The sequence below is a fragment of the Zalophus californianus genome, chromosome 1 (genome assembly GCF_009762305.2).
Source record: "Zalophus californianus isolate mZalCal1 chromosome 1, mZalCal1.pri.v2, whole genome shotgun sequence".
Taxonomy (NCBI): Eukaryota; Metazoa; Chordata; class Mammalia; order Carnivora; family Otariidae; genus Zalophus; species Zalophus californianus.
Genome location: NC_045595.1, coordinates 110,487,120 through 110,508,964, shown reverse-complemented (window position 1 = coordinate 110,508,964; position 21,845 = coordinate 110,487,120). Strand labels below are relative to the sequence as shown.

Here is a 21,845-nt window from a genome sequence, read left to right as displayed (position 1 = left end):
TTATTTTTCAAAGCATTTGTAGCATTTTTTTTCCTACCAGCAATGTATGACAGCTCTAATTGCTCCATGTCCTTGCCAGTGGTTGGTATTTTAGTCTTTTTAATTTTAGCCTTTCTAATAGATATGTAGTGGTGATCCATTGTGGTATTACTTTGCACTTCCCTGAAGACTAATGATATGGAGCATCTTTTCATGTGTTTACTGACCATTTATATACCTTCATTTGTCAAGTATCTGTTCATTTCATTGGATTGTTTTATCTTCATACTATTGAATTTAGGAGTTCTTTATATATTTTGGATACCAGTCTTTTGTGAAATGTGCATTTTGCAAATATTGTCTTCCAATTTTTAGCTTGTCTGTTTATTTCTTTAATATTATCTCAGAACAGAGGTTTTTATATTTCAGTGAAGTTCAGTTTATCACTTTCTTTATGATTTTCCCTTGTTTTTAAGAAATTTTGCCTATCCCAGGTTTAAAGATTTTCTCCCATGTTTTCTCATGCAGTCTCTTACAATTAAATATGATGTTAATTGCAGGCTTTTGTAGATGTCCTCATCTACAGCTTTAGGAAGTTCTGTTCTCCTGAATTGCTGACAGATTTTATTACAAATGAAACATTTATCAAATGCTTTTTATCTATTGAGATGATCACATTGTATTTTCCTTTATTCTGTTAATATGGTGAATAACATAGACTGATTTTTGTGGTTGATTTGAAATTCATTTCCTAGGAATAAACTTACTGGATCATGGTATAGTATAATTTTTAATACTGTTGGATTCAATTTGCTGATATCTTGCTAAGGATCTTTGCGTGTACATTACTGAATGATATTGGTCAGTGGTTTTCTTAGATCTTTAACAAGTTTTGATATTAGTAATGCTGGCTTCGTGAAATGAGTTGGGACATATTCCTTCCTCCCCTCTATGTTTTTTTAAAGATCTTATTTATTTATTAATGAGAGACAGAGAGAGAGAGAAAGAGGGAGAAGCAGGCTACCCGCTGAGCAGGGAGCCCGATGCGGGACTCGATCCCAGGACCCTGGGATCATGACCTGATCCGAAGGCAGACACCTGATCATCTGAGCCACCCAGGCACCCTCCTCCCCTCTATTTTTTGAAGGACTTTATGTAGAACTGATGATATTTTTCCTTAAATTTTTGATGAAATTAACTAGTAGAGCTCTCTGGGTCTAGACTTGGGCTCAGATTAGGACTTCAATTTTTAAAATAGATACTAGGAATTTAATTTAATAGATATGAAGCTAAGCAGGTTTTCTATTTCTTTTTGAATCAATGTTGCATCTTTTAAGAAATTTGTTCAAGTTGTCAAATTTATTGATAAATTTATTATACTTTTAATATTTATAGAATCTGTAGTGATGTCTTGTCTTTGATTTATAATATCGGTGTCTTCTTTCTTCTTGTCTCTTGATTTTATTGATCTTGTCAAAGAACCAGCTTTTGGTTTCATTCATTTTCTCTTTTGTCTGTGTTTATTTTATTGATTTTTGCTCTTATTATTTGTTTCCTTCTGCTTACTTTAGTTTAAAGTCTCTTCTTTTCACAGCGTCTTAAGTTGAAAGCTTCGATTCTTGATCTTGGACCTTTCTTCTTTTTTAATATAAGATTTTAAGGTATAGCTTCTCTAAGCATGGCTTTTGCTGCACCCCACAAATTTTGCTGCATTGTGCTTTCATTTTCATACTGTTTGAGATGTTTTCTAGTTTTCCTGTTTCTTCGTTCGTACACAGGTATAGAATTGTGTAGTGTAATTTCCAAATATTTAGGGATTTTCCAGATATCTTTCTCTTACTGATTTCTAATTCCTTTGTAGTCAGAGAATGTACTCTGAATGATTTCAGTTAAGACTTATTAAATGGCCCAGAATATAGTTTATCTTGATGATTGCTTTGTATGCACTTGAAAAGAATGTGTGTTTTGCTATTGTCGGATGGAATAGTCTATAAATGTCAAATAGATCAAATTGGTTGTTCAAATATTCTATGTCCTTATTGATTTTCTATTTGTTCAGTCGATTGTTGGGATAGAAGTATTGAAATCTCTGACTATAATTGTGGGTGTGCCTGTTTTTCCTTGCAGTTCTGTTAGTTCTAACTTCATGTATTTTGAAGTGTTACCATGTGTGATCAAGGACGTTCTGTTCTGGCTGGTCAGAACTCAAATGTTTTTTACGCCTATCTGAGCTCTGGACCTTGGCTAACAGCTCACCAGTCATTATATAAGTTAAATATGCCAGATACTGTGTTTATAAATCAATATAGGCTAGGTTATGCTGTGATAACAAACAACCCCCAAAGCTCAGTGGCTTATAACTTGTAACAAAGGTTTTTTTTTTTTCCTTGCCCATGCTAAATGCCCACTGCGTGTTGACTGTGACTATTCTACATCCTCTTCACTTTGAGACTCAGAGTGATAGAACAGTTTCTGGCTGGAACATTGTTGGTCATTATGGCAGAGGGAAAAGAAAACATGGCAAACTGTGTACTGGCTCTTAAATTTTCTGCCTCGAAGTGTCATATGTCACCTCTATTCATATTTCATTGACTAAATCAAGACTAATGGCCAGGGCTGACATCAGTAGGATTGGAAAATCTAATCCTCCTCCAGGTAGGAGCATCAAATATTTGTGAATAAAGTAGTCTACCATACTGTGTTAATCATTTAAACACTTTCTTCTTTAATCTTCATTAAAGATTAAAGCCTTCTAGAAATAGGGACTATTATTGTCTCCATTTTACAGATGAGGAAACAGACTCAAAAAGTAACCTGGCAAAAGTCAAGTAATAATCAAATGGTAGTGGGGAGCCTGGGTGGCTCAGTCAGTTAAGCATCCGACTCTTGATTTCTGTTCAAGTCATTATCTCAGGGTCTTGAAATGGAGCCCCACGTTGGGCTCCACACTCAGTGTGGAGTCTGCTTGATATTCTCTTTCCCTCTGTCCCTCTCTCTCAAATAAATAAATCTTAAAAAAAAATCAAATGATAGGGCCTTGATCCAGATTGTCTGACTCCACTGTCCTGCCATAAGAAAAGTAAAAGGAGTAAGGGAGTTTGGGAAGAGAGGAAGGGAGAAAGGAAATGAAGGGAGACACTAAAACTATTTGTAAACTACTTCCTATGGAAATCTGATCTGGTGATCAGAAAAGGGTTGGAGAAGAGAATGTAGAAAGACAGAAAAGAGAAACTCCTCTTAACTCAGTTCTTTCCAGTCCACATGTCATCTGTCCATCCCAAACCACATGACCTTATCTCATGTCATCCCAAGAAGGCCCAGATCCTGTCTCTCCACATTCCCAAGCCCCAACCCCATGACCTACATTGAGGTTCCCTCAAGTTCCAGCCTATATTAATTGATTATTCTGTTTATATGGTACAAAAAAAAAGAGTTACTACATAAATTTAGCATTGACCAAAGATATTTCCATCATTTAATCCTGGTTTGTAAAAATCCCAACACTTGACAATTTTGTGTAATTGTCTATGGAAACATGTATGTTAGTGATTTACACAAATTAATTGCCCTTTGAACCAAAGTCTATATCCAAAGCTTTCTGAAGCAATACTATGAGAATTGGAGGTGGATATAGCTTATTAACATGATGTTAGAATTATATTAAAAAATAAACTGGAAAATATTAGCACATATTTAAAAGGCTTAAAATCTTTATTATATAAAATGTTTATACAAAAATAGTAGATTCTTACAAGTAAATGAGCTGGGGAAAGAGAGACATTTCATTCAAGAAGAAATAACTAGTAAATATATGAAAACTAGTTCAATCTCACTAATATAAAAGAAATGCAAATTTTACATTTATTGATGGGGCATACAACTTTCTAAATGTCACTCTTTGGTCACTTTTATTTTTCAGCAAAATTATTATCATCTGAAAGTGCTGGTGTTACTTTTTGTTGAGAATCATGTGGTAGCAACATATAGCAAGCTTATATGGGTTAAAGTTCATAATATTTAAGCCTACATTTTTCTGAAATTGACTCTGAGATTGTCCTAGCATTCTAGTAGGGGACTGCAGCCACTTGATAAACCTCTGATAGAGGATTGTCTGTCTCTGATGGAAAAGGTGGGAGGCCATGTGCAAAGCCCTCAAACCCGTTGGTCACTGAGTGAAATAAAAACCTCTTCACATCTAGCCCCTTGATCTTTATTTAATCCTACTTCCTAGAATGTTCTAAAGAAATAATTCATAAGGGCCACAGTGTTAATTATTATGGAAAAGATCATAAAATAAATGCCCAACAACTGGGGAATAATTAAAAATATGGTATAGGTATTGAAATTCAAATTACAAAGACTACATAGCTACATGGAACACACTTCTGAGATAGTATTAATTGAAAATGGGAGAATGTATTCATTGCAGTGACTCACCAGAGCTAGAAGTGTCAAACGAAAAGTTAGCTCTGCTGAGGTGACAAGATTCTGAGCACAAGTTCTCTCTCACTTATTTAGATTTATTGTGTAATACAGATAGAATATTTATGTAAAAGGAATTCTATTTTTAGAGAAAAATAGAAATAGGACACTATGACCCTTTTCTACTTGGCTTCTCATTGGGGTCTCTAGGATTTCATTAAAATGCAAAATTCAAAATCATCTTTATTTTTGGTATATCCTGATAAATATATTATAAGCTTACTCGGAATTTGAATTGTTCATCCTCATGGGAGGATTTATGTGTAGATAAATGTCTCTTATGTTAATCCATTTAGCTCCAAAGACTATATGGGGAATGTGTACTAATCGTATTGTCCACTTGTTAAGTTTTTTTAATCACATGGAAATATGCAGGGTGTTTGTAATGTCAGACAGCACAGGAGAAACTTATATTTCTGTTTTCAGTTACAACTACTTTTCAGGTGAGGAATCGCTCCATTTAAAATAGTGGGCTTAATTGTTAATCTAAACAAGTACCATGAATACACAATTTTATCTATGTTTCCAGATTTTTGGATACTCTCATAGTGGTTTTTTTTTGTCACCACCATATCAAATTTATTATTCTAATGGCACTAATACAGCTGGAGATGCTCATGGTGACAGCGCACAAAGTTTCCTGCCTTCTAGCTTCTGTCCAAAGAGAAAGGTCTACCCGCTTGTTCCTTCCCCCTTTCTGAGAAAAAATCCACTATGGGCCATTTACCCAAAATAAACCTCTTAGTGCATTAATATTTCTTTTTCTTTCATTTCTTTCTTTCTTTTCTTTTCTTTTTTTTTTTTTGGACATTTGAGTTTCTGAAATGAAAAAAAAAAAGTGTTGAGTGTCTCATCCCACTTCCCCACCGGCCAAATAAGTCCCTGCTGTCAGGGCATTTCTGTTGCTTCTGAAATCTTGAAATAAATATCAAAAGAAATGGCATCAAGAGTTCATGTTGAGTGATGGCACTGAGTGTGACCCAGCACCTGTCAGGTGGAGCATCACCAGACAGTCTCAAGGTGTCATGGAGAATGTGGGGGCTTGTTGCTATGGTCAGTTGTCAGCTGTGTGCAGGGGCTGTGTTGAGTCCCACCCAGGGTGGTGGGCTGCAGGGGAGGGCTGCCTACAAATTGTCCAGGAAGTTATCCAGGGCCGGGATGCCTTCCTTCAGGCCTTCTCACTTCTGTGTTTTGGCCACCACCTGGCTGGGGTGGCTGCTGTTGTGGAAGGGATCCCTGGGCAGACCTGCCAGTGGTCAAAAATGCACTGGGGGGAGGTCTTACCACTAGTGTTGGACGTCAGGTCAGCAGTGAAGCCAAAGGATTCATTCACAGGTAGGTAGGCCTTCACAACAAAGATGGGGGTGCCAGCCACCTGGGATTTCTCAAAGACATGACCTCATTTCCTGTTCAGGACTTCATAGATGACACCAATTTCACTTGTTGCAGATACTGAGTCTCCACAAGGTAGATAGGCTCCATAAGCCAGGGCTGGGTGGTCAGCTTCCTACTGTAAAGGCAGCACCAGGCAGTGGGGATGATCTGGTCACTCCCACAGTGGACGGCGTCCCATGCAGGGTCACATGGACATCAAAGCACACGTCACGCATATTTTCCTCACACAGAGCCTGCTCTTTGGTGGCCCACTGAAAGCCAGCTACCACGCTATCCTTTATCTTGTTGAGATACTGCATACCCTTGGTGATGTCAATGAGGACATTGGGGCCAGTGCCGTCGGGCCAAAGCACCAGATCTTGTGGGCCTCGGCCATATCCCACTTCTACTTCTTGGCCAGATAGTGGGCCCACTGCTTGAGCTCCTGGCCCTGGCCCCGGATACCTCACCCTTGTCAATGTCTGGCCATCAGGGAAGGGCCGTGCCTTCATGTACAGCTGGTTGTGCTTGTTGGAGAACTTGAACAGAGTTCTCCAGATAGTCAGAGCATATTCAACTCCAGACAGTCTCATGGTATGAGACTACGGGGTCAGCTTTCTTGATGGGAATGCATGTGTGATCCTCCTCCAGGTCCTTCAGACAGATCTCCAGGTGCAGCTCCTCAGTGCCTGCAATGGTATGCTCCCCTGACTCCTCAGTGACACACTGCACCATAGGGTCTAACTTGGCCAGCTGTTTGAGCCCCTCCACTAGCTTGGGAAGGTCGGCCAGATTCTTGGCCTCCACAGCAACCTGGACAATGGGGTTCAGGCTGAACTTCATCACCTGCATGTTTTGGGCATGCTCAAAGGTAGAGATGGTGCCAGTCTTCACCAGGAACTGTTCTACACCCACCAGACCCACCATGTTCCCACAAGGCACATCTTCAATCAGCTCCATGTAACAGCACATGATCAAGATTGTCCTCTGGATGGGCGTCAGGTACACGTCCTCCTTCTTCCCAGAGGTGTAGTTGGGCCCCATGATCCTGACCTTCAGGCCAGTGGACACCAGACCTAAGAACACATGGCTGAAGGCATAGTCAGCTTTGCTGTCTCCTCTTTCTTGAAATTCATGAATCTCATCAAACACCTTGAAAATAGGGCCTAACATGAGCTGGCAGGATATCTGTGGTAGTTCTTGCTATCAGGGTTGGTGGCTGACTTGCTGAATTTACTGTTGGCTAGATCAAAATACAGGTCAGCCCGCAGCTTCTTCATCATGTCGTCCACTCTCTTGGCCTGCTCAGCAGGCCCCAGCTGGCCCTTGCCCTTGGCAGCAAATTTGGCCACATACATCTTTGCAAACTCCTTCAAGGTGAAGACCCAACTGTGGAGTCCAGACCCAAAGCTGACAGTCCTAAGTACAGGGTCGATCATGATGTTGCCCATGGGGCCACTCTCAACCTCCCCGTAGGTAGAAATGACACTGACATTCTCCACAACATGCTGGAAGGTCTGGTAAGCTCCTCAGGCTCCAGCTGAAGCTCAAGCAGAGCCTGGTCCATCTTGTTCATCATCAGCACAGGCTTGCTATGCTCAGCAGTGGCCTGCCACAGCGCCATCTCTCTCTCTGTCTGCACACACATACCAGACACACAATCCACCACCACCAAGGCACCGTCAGTGACATGGAGGGCAACAGTCACCTCCGAGGAGAAGTCCACATGCCCGGGGGAGTTGATGAGGTTGATGAGAAAGCCGTAACCATCCTTGTTCTACTTGATAAAGTTCAAGTCATTCTCTGAGAGCTCATAGAAGAGGGAGATAGCTATTGACTTGATGGTGATGCAGCGTTCCTGCTCATCCTTCCAGGTGTTGGTGAAGCGGGTCTCCCCAGTACTGGCGGAGACAATGACAGTGGCCTTGCACACCAGTGAGTCCATCAGCATGGACTTTCCATGGTCCACGTGGGCAATGATGGACATGTTTTGGATGTTGGCCTTCTTCTCCATGATGGCCCCGATCCGGTATACTGTGAAGTTCGTCATGGTGGTGTATGGCGGTGGATTCTCCCAGGAAGATCTGAGCAAGGTGAGTTTTGCCAAGGATGGTGGTGGTGATGGCAGAAGAGCTCTCATGGTGTTTTTATTGTACTTTTCAGATTAACAGTTGGACCCATTGCATTATATTTAGAAATGCTTCACCTGAGGAGGGGTTTGGAGGTTGAAGAAAATCATTTAGCATATTATTTGGATAGTAACTAAAATACTGTTTACAAACAAATGTATCTGACTTTTTGAACACCCTGTGGTGTCTTACTGTTAGCTTTGTATCTCACTAATGGGAAAAAATAGAAAAACCAGCATAGTCTCCCTAATTAGGGGGATAGGAGAATGGAGCAAAGGGTTGGGGGGTAGGAAAAGGAGCTCAAAGTTTTTGTGGTTGCCTTTGACTGAAGAAAGTTAGGTTTAAAAAAAAGCCTTGAAATGAGTAATGGGCTCAGTGACTGATGGGAGGATTGGAGGAGAGTGAACACGGTTGGGGAAAGAGCAATGTTCCCTCCAGCATTTCTGGGAACAGCTTTCTTGGTATTCACACATTGAGGCTAAGACCAAATTGAGGTAGATGAAGCTCTAGAAATGCTCCTCTCTTCTCAGTAACTCTCCTAGCCCTCAGAGATAACAGTGGAAACTGTGTGTGTGTGTGTGTGTGTGTGTGTGTGTGTGTGTGTGTGTGTGTGTGTGTGTGGTGGGGGTGCAGCAGAGGCAGTGGTATGAGGAAGGAGAGAAAAATCTCAGAGAAGATAATGAGGCTGTGGAGTGTGGGAGCGCAGAGCAGAAAATATTCTGGTGCTTTAGAGAACAGGAAGGCGTATATATAAATGTGTGTGTATCTCTTTTTAGATCCTTTCATTCAGGAGGCATCTCCCTGGAGACTGAGAAAATGGTAGGAGTCCCCTGGGGTGCTGTCAGCTCCACTTGCTGAACTTAAGGAGAAAGAGTGAAATACTAGGTAAAGGAAATGCCTCCAGCCTGCTCCTGGGGAGAGGCAGGACTGGGAAGAGTAGGGAATTGAGAGGGACCCTTGACCTAAATAAGTTAGAGACATTTCCAGATGTGGTTCCTGCCCACTCTCAACCTCACTCAACCTCACTGCACTAGCACCCTTGCCAGGAAAGAAAACGGCCTTGTCCTATGGCCCCTTTCATCTCCAGGACAGCTGGAAGAATGTTCCCCACATTTGTGCTCTTACCTTTTTTACTTCCAGCCAAACCCCAAAGCCCCCATCCTCAAAGGCTTTTATATATATATATTATGAATACATATTATATATATAAAAGCCTCCATCCAAGGCTTTTATTTATTTATATATATACACACACACATATATATATTTCCAAGGCTTATATATATATATGTGTATATATATATAGTCCAACATTTTAAAAAAACAGAAATTTTGCCTAAAAACTCAGATTTCTAGTTTCTGTGGAATAATCAGAACATCTGGCAATCCTAGGCTCTAATTTCTTCATGCCAACAGCTGGCCCTCCTCTTTAAACAGGACACAGGCTCTCCAGTTTGCCACAGTCTCCACCACTCCTTATGTTATACAGGACCCATATATTACTCACTCCCGTTGCCTTCCCAGCCCATTTCAGCATTTGTATCTTAGGCCTATTTTAGGAATTCTATGGCTAAAAAATGTAGACCAGTCTACACATGTGGCCCAACCTCCCACCAGCCATCCCAAAGGGCCCCTAGACTGCAGAAATTATGGCTGCTGCTCTCACCTGAGGCAGTGCTCTCTTGCTTATAAGCTCTTCCAGGTGGCTTAGGAAAGCCCCCCTTACCAGTCATTTTACATAACAGCTGCATGAGCAGAACAGCTGACCCCCTCCACTCTCCTAATCTGTGGGACCTACACCTAGCTATAAGGACCTTGTTTCACACCAGACCAGTTCAGATTTCCTCCTCATTTTGGTTCTCTTTAACTATTTATCACCATGAAATTACCCCAAAACTGTGACCTGTACCTAGCCATCCAAATAACTTGGCACAACAGACTCCTAATCCCCCAACAGCCATTTCACTGGTAGAGCATGAAAGAACCACTACCATTACTTAATTCAGCTGTCCTCCAACTAGGCTGCAATGCAGAATCAGCTGTAGAAGTTTCCTGGGTGGTTCTCCCACAGCCTTGGGAATGCTGTTGTACTCTCCGCCCTCATAACTGAGGACTCTGAGGTCAGAGCATTTGGCCATCTGGTCCAAGGTCATGGTGCTTGTGTTGATAACACTTCCTTAACACTTCACAAGGTACCTTATTTCATATGGTCCTCCAATAACCCACAAGGCTGGTGTTATTACAGGATCATCCCCGGTTTACAGAGGAAGGAAAGAAGCTGCCGAGCAAGCAATTTATCTAAGGTCTCATTGTTAATGAACAAACCAAACTTGCACCCAGATTTCTTGAGCCCCAATCCTGACATCTTTTCACTGCAAAATGAGGGGCCTGAGCACAGGTTGGGGGTTGTTGGTGTTGGGTAGAAAAGAAATCCAAATCAGATTCCACATACCATGGCTCCCTATTTCTTGTTGTCCTCTCAAAGATATGGGTAGTATGCAAAGTTATGCATAGATTTATTGCAAGATTTACGAGTTTTGTAATGATCAATTTAACTTTTTAAACAGATTTAACTTTGAAAGTGTTCAAATATTCAAAATTAGAAAGAATAGCACAATAAATCCCTATTTATCGAATATTGTGATTCAACAATAATCACAATTTTGCCACATTTCATCCAGCCCCTTGTATCACTTTTTTTTCTTTGAAGTTCTTATATTTAAATATTTGTAAAGCAAATCCCAGACATTATGTCATTTCTTCCCTTCATACTTCAGGATGCATCTCGTAAAAACACCCAACCTTTGTATTTGAAGGAGTGGGACTTTGCAGGCCGAGCCCCCTGGGACTTCCCTATAGCAGGAGCACAGATTCCAGTGAGCGCCACAGATCTGTCCAAGTACGCTGGCAGGCCTGTGTTGCACTCTGGCACCAGGTGTGGGTTCTTAATCATCCTGGCTGGCAAACACATTTTGGACTCCATCCAAACTTTCTGACACATTTGGGTGTTGATTTAATCCAGTCCCAGGTTGCCAGCTGCTGCTGGGTCCCACCTTACCTGCATAAAGACCATTAGAAAAGGAAGTAGGGAAGCAGCCTTAAGACAACTACTCAATTCTTGGTTCAGAGGTAGGACCATAACCAATCCCCTCCCTGCAGTAAGGTACAGGACAGAGTCCTGCTGCCATAAATCTGAGACAATCACAGAGAAAGAAGGAGTCAGTTGGAGTGTCTAGCCCACATCAGGCAGGAAATAGTCATTATTTTTAGCGACTACTTGTTAAATATTTGCCTAATCGATGCTGGAATGCCCACAAGCCATACTAAGATGATAAGTGCTCTAATACCACCTCTGCAGCCAGGAGGAGGGTGTGACAAGAGGGTCCTTTTATAGGTCACTTGGTTGAGGTTGTCCTCCTGCTACTAGCCACGAGCTGTTTCTAGCAATACTACACATATAAAAGCAAAAGTCAGAGTCATGAAACATGGAGTGAAACAGGTCCATCTAAAGCTTTAGTCCTAGCCGTTGGCATTGCCCCAACGTGCAGACTTCCTTCGTCTGCCTGGCCAGCACCCTACCTCCCTGCCAGCCCTAACAAGGCATTCTTAGGAAGCTTCAGAATGTCAGCCCACTGAGATTCCTCCCCATTCATTCTGCTGACGCACCATCCAATACAGGCTGGACGCAGGAACCACACTTTGGGTTAAGTTACCCACACTTCTATTTCTGGGAGACCACTGCATATGTGTGTCCTAAAATGCTTTTGGGAAATAGGAATAGCCAAGCTCGACACATTTTTACAAACACCTACTAGTTTCCACTTTTAATTCGAGTAACAAATACTTGACTACTTAGTAGTTACATGAGGATCTTAGTCCTGGATTCTGCCACCACCATGCTATCTGACACCCATTGACTCACCTAATTAAATTCTTTCCTCACAGGATCACATTCCAGTTTTCATGTGGGTGAACAGGGACTGAGACAATCAGTGCTGTAGTTATTTTTTAATTCAGAGGGATATTGATGTCATCTGATACCAAGATGCATACCCAAAATTGAAATTAAACTGTATGTGGCATCATTTCTAGATAAATGTGTTTGGCTTTATGATACTTAGAACCACCACTGAAAAATTAACTTTTCCAGTTGTCTAACTGATTTTTTTTGTATAAAGGATGATTTTACAGGTGCTACCTGTTAAATTTTATCTGAATCAGAGTGGAGGCTAGGGTGAGGCTAGATGAGGTGCCTAGGGAAAAAAATTTAAGGAGGCCTTTACTCTTAGGGTCATGCCACTGTTGAACCTATACTTGCACAATGCTAAGAGTAAACACCTCTTTAAATTTTGCACCTTACTTTCACTTACTTTGCCCTAATCTTAGCTGTGCTGTAGACTGGGGCAGCTGGGGGCATAAATAATTACCCTGTTAAGTTATAGTGTCTCCCAGTCCAAATCTGGGAGATTCCAATTCAGTACATCTCTGGTGAGGTTCACAAATCATTTCAAATAGCTCCCTCATGTAAATCTTGGTTTATAGCCATGTTGGGATCCACAGATGTAGTATTTAGAATACCTCAATTAGAAGGTGACATTTTCTTAAATTCATCATGATTAGCTCCATATATAACTGTTCTATTCCATTCTGAGTTTTCTCCATGTTTAAAAAGTACTTGAAGATCTGATTCTCTATTGGTTAAGATTGTGTTATGCAGCAAACCAACATAAAACCTTACTAGCAATGGCTTAAACAAATAGGGATTTATTTTTCCCATAACTAGAAGTCTGGAGGTAGGTTACTGCTGGTATTGGTCAATAGTGTGCTAACATCAGGGTCAGTATCTCTGTGACTCTCTTGGGCTTTGCCTCATGCCTTCCAAATGGCAGCTGTAGTTCCAGGGATCACCTACCTTCAAAATGGCAAAGGAGGAAGAAGCAGAACACTACCAGCCTTGTCTGTTCCCTTGTATCAAGAAAGTAAAAACCTGCTCTTTTCCTTGGTGCTGCCTGCGGAGGTGGCAGCCATTTCCTACTCGGCATCATGGCCGCTCTCAGACCTCTCGTGAAGCCCAAGATTGTTAAAAAGAGGACCAAGAAGTTCATCTAACACCAGTCAGACCAATATGTCAAAATTAAGCACAACTGGTAGAAACCCAGAGGCATTGACAATAGGTTTTGCAGAAGATTCAAGGGCCAGATCTTGATGTCCAACACTGGTTACAGGAACAACAAGAAAACAAAGCACATATGCCCAGTGGCTTCTGGAAGTTCCTAGTCCACAATGTCAAGGAGCTTGAAGTGCTCCTGATATGCAACAAATCTTACTGTGCAGAGATTGCTCACAGTGTCCCTTCCAAGAACCGCAAAGCCATGTGGAAAGAGCTACCCAGCTGGCCCTCAGAGTCACCAATCCCAATGCCATGCTACGCAGCAAAGAAAATGAATAGACAGCTTATATGCATGTCATATTTGTGTTAATAAAATCATAAAACTACAAAAAAAAAAGAAAGTAAGTAAAAGCCTTCTCAGAAACCACCTCTTCCCAGACCTCTATTAGGTCTCATTGGCCAGCACTGGGTTGCATGGCAACCTGTTGTTGAAAGGGAGACTGGGAAAGCAGGAACAAAACTGATCAAAATAGGCTTAGAGTAGTACGTCTCAAATTTTAGTAGGCACTGGAATCACTTGGAAGGCTTGTTATAAAGCAGATTGCTGTATGCTCCACCCCCAAAGATTCTGATTTAGTGGGCCTGGATTAGGACCTGAGGATTTGTATTACTTCAAGTTCCCAGCTGATGCTGATGCTGCTGATTTTAGGAAAACACTTTAAAACAGATTTCCCACCAATGGCTTCCAACCCGGTGGTGGATTAAAAATATCTGGAGAGCACTCTTTAAAGGCACAGTTTCTCTGGGTCCCACTCCTAAATGTTCTGATATAATTTGTTGGTGGGGTCAAGATATTCCTATTGTCAAAGCTCCACAGGTGATTCTAATGTAGCCAGGCCAGGAACCACTGTTTGGGCCAATCACGATACCTTATCTGGGACTGTTATTGAAATTCTATTAGCAAGGAAGAAGGAAGGGAGGGTAAGAGGGTGGGTTCAGGTAGTGGTTCCCAGACTTGTCTGCAATTTTGAATTACTTAGGAATCTTCTAAAAATTCCAAAGTTCAGGACATACTCCAGACAAATCACATCTGTGGAGATGGGACATAGGCATCAGTAGACATTGAAGTTCCTCAGGTGATTCCAAACGCAGACAATTTTGGGAACCCTACAGTTAAGAGAAGATTGCCATGAAGGTGATTACAATTGAAAACTGTAAGAGGAGGGTATGGGGGGAGGTTATTCAGATTAGAAAAGAGAAACCTGGAGACTTATTTAATTCTAGTTTCCGAGTGTGTGAGAAAATTTCACAAAGAATGCTGTTGTCCATCTGAATTGAAAACTGGCAAGGAGAAAATGGGATTAACTTGGCCAGAGCCCTTGGGTTCAATGCAAAGAAGTATTTCCTAGCTGCAAGTTGTTACAATGAAATGTAGTGCGGTAAGAGCAGGGTTGTGCAATCCTGTCACTTAAGAGCTATAAAAATAGTATAGATTCTCATCTGTTTACAGTGTTTTAATGTCATTCTTTCTGAAGGTGAAGAGGTGGATGAAATGACCTGTCTAGATGTCTTCTTTGAAAATTTTCTATTTTATTCCTCTTCTCCTCATTTCACATCTCAACTTAAAAGACAGACCTTGCATTAACAATTCAAAGAAAACATAACCTTTGCCCACTATCTGCTTGAATGGATAAAATATCTGACAGCTAGTAATAGTTTGAGATGCCACTAGCTCAAACTGTTTGGATCTCTAAAAGGCTATTTTGAGCTTCTAAATGACAAGCATACTGCCAAATAGAGAGGGCCCTCCGAATTTGAATTGAATAGGTTCTTGGGTTTGAAATGTAAATGTTGTGCTCAAGGATGATTCACCATCAGGTCTGAGCCTGGCAACACACACACAACCAGAATAGCTATTTCCATGCCACACAGCAATAATGCATGTGTTTAAATACAGCTACAATTAAAATGTGTTCTCCTCTGTACATAAAAATGTCACTGGCTATTGTCAGAAGAACATGCCCTCTGAATTGTCTTTTGCAATAGATTTACCCTGATCATACCTAACCTTAATACCAGGAACATGTACCAGTCCAACTGCTGGGGTTTCGGTTCAGAGAAAGGCCATTGATGGAATAAATCCATACTCAATGTATCTTAGGTTGAAGATCCTCAAAATTTAGGAGTGTTGTTCCTGAACATTGCTGCACATTAAAATCACATAATTAAAATTAAAGCTCTATGGGAGTTTTTAAATACCTGATGCCCAGGTTCCATTCTATACCAATTAAACCAGAATGATTGGGCAAGGAAGCCAGGCATTGGTAGCTTTTAAGATCCCCAGGTGATTCCCATGTGCAGCAAAGTTTGAGAGCCACTGCCTTAGTCATCTTCACTATGGGATCTAAAAATCTCTTATAGAGAGGATTTCTCATAGGTCTCATGTCAGAAGTAGGAATAGGAATCAGGTAAATTTTCCTCCTTCCTGGGTCCCAAATATTCACCCCTCCTCATTCCTCCATCATAAGAGAACCTCTAATAGTTTGCTGACCACATAGCCACTCAGAAAAAAAGACTACTTTTCCAGCCTCCTTTGCATCAGGGCATGGCCTTATGTCTCAATTCTGGGCCAATGGAATTAAGTGGAAATGGTGCATGTATATTCCTGGACAATCCTTAAAGGAAAAGTATGTATTTTTTTCATCTTCTACCTTCTTGCTTGTTGGAATGCAGATATAATAGTTGAAGCTCCAACAGCCAATTGGACAATACGATGATTTTGGAAAAAATTGAAGCCATACAAAACAAAAAAACAAGGTAGAAGGAGCCTGGTTCCCAACACCATAGAGGTTGGTATCAACCCTAGAGTGACCAACTATCTCTGGGCTTCTTAATGGGTAAGAAAAATAAGCTTCTATCTTGTTTATGGTAACATTTCTGTTAATTGCAGCTGAACTTAAATCTAACAGACTTGGTGTTTCTCAAGTTTTGTAAATATGTCAGACACACCTACAAAGCTAATGAAGCATATTGAAGTAGGTGATTCTGATACCTAAATTTGAAAACAACTATATAGATATCCTGGGAGCTAGAGACGATGCATGGTGAGGGTAAAACTTTGAAAACAAATGATTGGTTAGATTCATTTTGGAAAAGTAAATCTACTGAATAAAATATCTAGCAGTATGGTGTAGCAGTTAAAGACTTCAGCAGGAGACAGACCTATACTTAAATCCCGGATTTGCCACTTACCAGCCACTAGTAACTTAACCTCTCTAAACTGATCTCATTTATAAAATGGGCCAGTAACAGTAGCTGTTGAAGGTGGTATGATGAGAGTTAAAGGAGGTAATTTAAGACAACCCTTCGTATAGTAACTGCCACATAGTAAAATCTCAGTAAGTGTTGGCTTGAAAAAAAAAATGGTGGAAGAATTTATGATCTGACTTTGAATTCCATTTTAGTCCCTGACTAGTTCTACTCTGTCCATTATGGAGGCCACTAACCACATATGTCACCACTTCACACTTATGAGGTTGGCTATAATTTTAAAAAGATAATAAGTATTGGCTAAACTGTGGAGAACTTGGAACCTGTAACATTGCTCGTAGGATTGTAAAATGATGTAACCACTTTGGAAATCATTTTGGCAGTTCCTCATAATGTTAAACATAGAGCTGTCACATGACCCAGCAAGTCTCCTGGGTGTATAGCAAGAGGAATGAAAACCTATATCCACACAAAAACTTGTACACAAGTGTTCATAGCATTATTATTCATAGTAGTCAAAAAAGGGAAAAAGCCCAAATGTTCATCCACTGATGAATAGGTAACCAAACATTCGATACAATGGGATCTTATTTGGCAATGAAAAGGAAGTATTGATACATGCTAAAACATGGATGAACTTTGAAAACAATATTCTAAGGGAAAGAAGCCAATCACCAAAAAACAGCATACTGTGTAATTCCATTTATATGAAAATGCCCAGAGTAGACAAATCCATAGAAATAGAAAGTAGATTAGTGGCTGCCTAGGGCTGGGGGTGGGGGGAATGGGAATGACTGCTAATAGGTATAAGGTTTCCTTCTGAGGTGATAAAATGTTCTAAAATTATATAGTGGTGATGGTTGTGCAACTCTGAATATGCTAAAAACCATTGATTGTACACTTTAAATGGTTGAATATTATGGAATATGAATGAAAAACAAAACATGATGCACTCTATCCCCCCCCAAAAAATTTAAGAAACTAGCTTTGGAGGAAAATATACAAGGCAACATCATATAATGGAAAGAAAATTGGCTAATAGTCAACATCTAGATTCTAGTCCTGCATTCACTACTTACTACTAACAACAAGGTCTAGGGCAAGTCTCTTTATTTCTATCTTTGGCCTTTTCATTTATTAAAGGATGAGGGTTCCATTTCTAGTATTTGGTGGCAATGATGTTTTTCTTGTTAGCCAGATAGAGTGGCTGTTGCATCAGATTCTCAAGGGGCTTCATGATCCAACACGTGTAAGAGCTGCTGCTTTTGGCTTCAGTCCTGGACTCTCCTTACGGGAGAAAATCTGATGAAATACCTACAGGAGATCCCCAGGTCGCAAGGCCAATGAAACTTCCCTTTCTCAACAGGAACTGCATAAGTATATTCCCCAAGGAATCCTGCAAAGAGAGAGGGGATCATGTTCCAACTCAGTTTTGATGGAAGCATTTGGTTCAGGCTATATCCTTCTCTTGCAGACCAAAAGGAGTGTGAGGGAAAGAATTAAAGCACTATCTCTGCTCAAAATTATTTTCCTTATACTATATCAAGAACAAAACAAGAAACCCTATCAAGTACAGACTCTTCTCAAAAATGTTAACATTAATATGGAAGGGGACTGAATGTTTGTTTCAATCCTCTAGTCTCACTGATGTGGGAATCAATGACTAGAGGTTTATATGACTTGTTCACAGTCCCATTATCTATAGAACTGGGACTAGAAGGCTTTTCTGTAGATTCCAATTCTGATGCCTTTTTCTTTGACCTTGTATAATACATCTCCTCAGGTGAATTTCACGGAGTGAGTGAGGGAAGATTAAGCCTTATATACACCTTAGTTTCATTTAATTTAACAATCATAATGATCAAATTACAATGAATGCTAAAGGAATTAAATCTCAGCCTTTATATGAAAGAATTACATCAATGAAATATAAGGCCAGTGTTTCCAAACTCTTGTTGAAAAGTTGGTATGCCGCCTGCCTCAGAATTTGGCCCTCTTCCCTTCTCTAGGCTCACTTTGTTGGTGATCCCATGCTGTCTCACTACTTTATGTACTCATCTCTCTTCTTCATAACTCATATCTGATCCATCAGGAAATCCTGTTGTCTTGACCTCCAAAATATATCAAGAATCCAACCCCTTCTCCATTTTCATTGTTGTCATACTGATCCAAGCCACCTTTCTCCACTGGATTACTGCCATGGCCTCCTACCCATTCCCTTACTTTGGCTTGCTCTCTTAGATCTGATCTCAATATACCAGGCAAAGCAGTGCTTTGAAATGTGAGTCATATCATGTCAAAACTTTACTCAAAACCCGCAATGGCTTCCCATAAAAGCTGAAGTTCCTTGCAGTGGCCTCCAACACCCTATATAATCTATCTCTTCTGCTCATTCTGTTCCTGCCATGGTGATCTCCTCTCTATTCCTTGAGCAAGTCAGGTGTGCTTACCTTAGAGCCTTTACTCTAGCTGGTTCTTCTGCTGGAAATACTTTTTTGCAGGGGTAAATACTCATGTGTATGCAAGTTTGTGAAACTTCATCAAGAAATCACAAATACAAAATTAGAAGCAAGTCCTTGAAGGGGCACCTGCAAGTTAGAGATCTTGAAATTTAAGCTACATTAGCTTCTTAGTAAATCTACTTCTTTTCTTTCTCAGATGTCTGCTTGGCTAACTTCCTTTCTTCCTTAAGAGTTTTTTTTCCCCTAATCTTATATTCTCAATGAGGCCCGCCATCACTTCTCTGTGTAATACTGAAACTTGTTCCTCCACTCCTCTACTTTTTAACCCCCATAGCACTTATTATCTCTTAACATACTATATAATTAACTTGTTTATTATATTTACTGCTCCTCCCCCACCACCTTGCTAGAATGTAAGCCCTAGGATCCCAAGTCCCTATAACAGTCTTGACATAGACTTGGTATTCAATAAATATTTGTAGAAGGAATGAATTTCAATTTCTTTAATGCCATTCTCAGAGTAATTAGAAAGAAGTAAAACTGCCACTATTTGCAGATGACATGATACTACATATAGAAAAGCCTAAAGAGGGGCGCCTGGGTGGCTCAGTCATTAAGCGTCTGCCTTCGGCCCAGGGTCCTGTGATTGAGCCCCGCATCAGGCTCCCTGCTCAGCGGGAAGCCTGCTTCTCCCTCTACCAATCCCCTTTTTGTATTCCCTCTCTCACGGTGTCTTTCTCTGTCAAATAAATAAATAAAATCTTAAAAAAAATAAAAGCCTAAAGACTGAACCAAAAAACTAGTAAAACCAATAAATGAATTCAGTAAGGTAGCAGAATGCAAAATTAATATACAGAAATCTGTTTCATTTCTATACACTAATAATGAAAAAGAAATTAAGAAAACAGTCCCTTTTACAACTGCATCAAAAAGAAAGTACCTAGGAATAAATTTAATCAAGGAGGTGAAAGACCTGTGCTCTGAAAACTGTAAGACATTGATGAAAGAAATTGAAGACAATACAAACAAATGGAAAGGTATACCATGGTCATGGTTTGGAAGAATTTATATTGTTAAAATGTCCACACTACCTAAAGCAATTTATAGATTCAGTGTAATCCCCATCAAAATACCAACAACATTTTTCACAAAATTAGAATAAATAATCCTAAAATTTGTATGGAATCACAAAAGACACTGAATAACCAAAGCAATCTTGAGAAAGAACAAAACTGGAAGCATCACAATCCCAGATTTCAAAATATACTACAAAGCTATAGTAATCAAAACAGTGTGGTACTGGCATAAAACTACACATATTGTTTAATGGAACAGAATAGAAAGCTCAGAAATAAACCCACATGCAAGTGGTCAATTAATCTACAAAAAAGGAGGCAAGAATAGACAATGGGGAAAAGACAATTTCTTCAATAAATGGTGTTGGGAAAACTGGACAGCTATATGCAAAAAAAAAAAGAAAAATGGTGTAAAAAAGATCACGTTTTTACACTATACACAACAATAAACTCAAAATGTACTAAAGATCTAAATGTGAGACATGAAGCCATAAAACTCTTAATAGAAAACATAGGCAATAACTCTTGAATGTTGACCTTAGCCATATTTTTCTGGAAATGTCTTCTTGGGCAAGGGAAACAAAACTATTGGGACTACATCAAATCTTTGCAGAGCAAAGGAAACCATCAACAAAACAAAAAGGCAGCCTATTGAACAGGAGAAGATATTTACAAATTATATATCTAATAAAGGGTTAATATCCAAAATATATAAAGAACTTATTTAACTCAACACCAAAAAAACCCAAATAATCTGATTTAAAAATCAGCAGAGGACCTGAATAGTCATTTTTCCAAAGAAAACATAGCTGACGACAGATCCATGAAAAGATGTTCAACATCACTAATCATCAGGGAAATGCAAATCAAAACCACAGTGAGCTATTGCCTCACACCAGCCAGAATGGCTAGCATCAAAAAGACAAGAAATAAGATACGGAGAAAAGGGAACTCTCGTGCACTGTTAGTGGAAATATAAATTGGTTCATCCACTGTGGAAAACAGTATGGGGTTTCTTCAAAAAATTAAAAATGGAAATACCATATAATTCAGTAATTCCACTCATCCAAGAAAACAAAAGCACTAATTAAAAAAGATATATTCATGCCTATGTTTATTGCCATATTATTTACAATAGCCAAGATATGGAAGTACCTCAGTGTCTACTGATGGATGGATGGATAAAGAATGTGGGGTGTATGTGTGTGTGTGTATAATATTACTCAGGCATAAAACAGAATGAAATCTTGCCATTTGTGACAACATAGACGGACCTAAAGTGTATTATGCTAAGTGAAATAAGCCAGTCAAAAAGAAAGACAAATATCATATGATTTCACTTACACGTGGAATCTAAAAAACAAAACAAATGAACAAACGAAAACAGAAACAGACTCTTTTTTTTTTTTTTATTTGACAGAGAGCGAGAGAGACAGCAAGAGAAGGAACACAAGTAGGGGGAGTGGGAGAGGGAGAGGCAGGCTTCCCGCCGAGCAGGGAGCGTGATGCGGGGCTCGATCCCAGGACCCCGGGATCATGACCTGAGCTGAAGGCAGACGCTCAATGACTGAGCCACCCAGGTGCCCCAGGAAACAGACTCTTAAATACAGAGAACAACTGGTGTGTGTGGGGGTGGGGGGGATGAAATAGATGAAGGTAATTAAGAGGTAGAAACTTCCAGTTGTAAAATAAGTAAGTCACGGGGATGAAAAGTACAGCATAGGGACTATAGTCAATAATATTGTAATAACACTGTATGGTGACAGATGGTAGCTACATTTATTGTGATGGGCATTATGTAATGCATAGAATTGTTGGATCACTATATTGTACACGAAACTAATATAACACTGTATATCCACTAAGCTTCAATTTTTAAAAAATAATTTTAAAACATCAAAGCAATTGGAACTCCTAGACCTGGCATATGCTAAATGCTTAGTCATCATCTTGAAGGTTAAAT

At 40.0% G+C, this 21,845-nt stretch overlaps 1 pseudogene; it reads right to left on the bottom strand.

Moving 5' to 3' along the window:
- Positions 1-5,585: 5,585 nt before the first annotated feature.
- LOC113915972 lies at positions 5,586-7,885 on the bottom strand (annotated as a pseudogene).
- Positions 7,886-21,845: the final 13,960 nt, after the last annotated feature.